General features: G+C 46.5%; 1 pseudogene; it reads right to left on the bottom strand.

Moving 5' to 3' along the window:
- Positions 1–439: 439 nt before the first annotated feature.
- On the bottom strand, positions 440–1,068 carry LOC111667519 (protein shisa-9 pseudogene; annotated as a pseudogene).
- Between the last annotated feature and the right edge of the window lie 568 nt (positions 1,069–1,636).

Raw genomic sequence — 1,636 nt, forward strand, 5'->3', positions numbered from 1 at the left:
GCTCTGTCCAAATCTCCCTGACTAACAATGTTATATCAAAGTGTTTTTTTGCAAAAAAAACCTCAGTTTGTTGTTTTTACATTTTAATTTTTGTAAATATTTAACAAACAAGATAAAACATGTTTATTAAAATTTAGAGGCGCTGACTGGCACATTTAGTTATTTCCTGTTTCCAGTCTTTATGCTAAGTTAAGCTAACCTGCTAAATGTCAGATCAGACAATGCTGCTACATCCAGACGTCCTGTCATTCGTCCACATTCAGCAATTCAAAGCAAATCACATGAAATTAAATCAACACCACGATAATTGTTAGTGACATCATCATCATCATCATCCTCTATTTCACTGCTAATCATGATCACATCGATTATCTAACCATCAATGATCACCGGCTTCCCGCCCAATATCAGGACCATGCGCTCTCCTCTCGGTTCCTACCTGGAGTTGGTCATGTCCGTCTGTCCTCCCTGACTCTTCTCCAGCCCGAGCTTGGTGAAAATCCCCACCAACACCATGATGGCCACCACTCCACAGATAATATACACGATCATGTGGGTCCGATCCCGGTCGGGCTCCTCCTGGACCTCTGTGACGGGTGCCGCCGGTTTCCCGGTGTTGGCCCACACAGGTGTGTCATAGTTGGAGCAGGAAGTCTGGTCCAGACTGTGAACTTTGAACTGGCAGCAGAAGCGGTAGAAGCAGGAGCCGCAACAGAACATGTAGATACCTGCGTTACAGTTGAAGGGCGGGTCCCACTGGCCCATGACGTCATAGTAACCCCAGCATCGGTTACCGCTACTTGGAACCGTTTGGTCCTCGGTGTCCGGCGTGGGCGTGGCCAGGGCGGCCTCCGGCAACACAGAGGGCTCCGTTGTCTGGTTGTTGGTGGGGACCTGGGCCGAAGCCTGACCCGAGGGCCGCGAGCTCAGTCCGCCCAGAGAGGTCAGACCCAGGAGGACGGCCAGCGAGAAGCTTATCAAGACCGGATGCACGGAGGCGGCCATCTTGAACTTACTCCAATGTCTCGTGATGGCTCAGATGTGTAATTGTTAATGAGAGGCCCAAATTAAAGCTCCTAGGTTTAAAAAAACAAACAAAGAAATAGAAAGTTAAATACGTCCAGAGCTCGAAATTATAGACAGTGAATCAATCTGAGCTTTTAGCTATAACAGAAAACACTGAGACAACAGTTGTGACAACTAGAGGGAGTTAACCCTACAGGATATTCATGCCTGGAAGAAAAAAACAAAAAAACAGCATTTAATTAGTGTTGTGGGACTCATTACTGCAAACAGTTACAGGAGACTAAATAGTCGTCAAAGGGCAGAGGAAGAAGCGAGGGAAAGAAATCAATCTCCCATCTCAACATGCTCCTAACAGGAGTGAATGAATCCCTTGTGAGCAGGCGCTCACATGCACAGACACATCACAGTCCCTGGCAGTCTACTGTATGTGTGTAGGTGTGTGTGTGTGTGTGTGTTTATCAAAGAGAATAAATATTCTAAAATTCAGGAAGTGTCACCTTTCACAAAGCCATATGTCATGAGCAGACAGCAGAGGCGGTTGTAGACAAATCCAGATCTGGAGGCTTGGAGGAAATCCAGTTTAGGAGGGCGTGTTACCTATGAATGAACT

Source organism: Seriola lalandi, unplaced genomic scaffold (assembly GCF_002814215.2).
Source record: "Seriola lalandi dorsalis isolate HSWRI2012SDOR001 ecotype SW California unplaced genomic scaffold, Sedor1 jcf7180002003542, whole genome shotgun sequence".
NCBI lineage: Eukaryota > Metazoa > Chordata > Actinopteri > Carangiformes > Carangidae > Seriola > Seriola lalandi.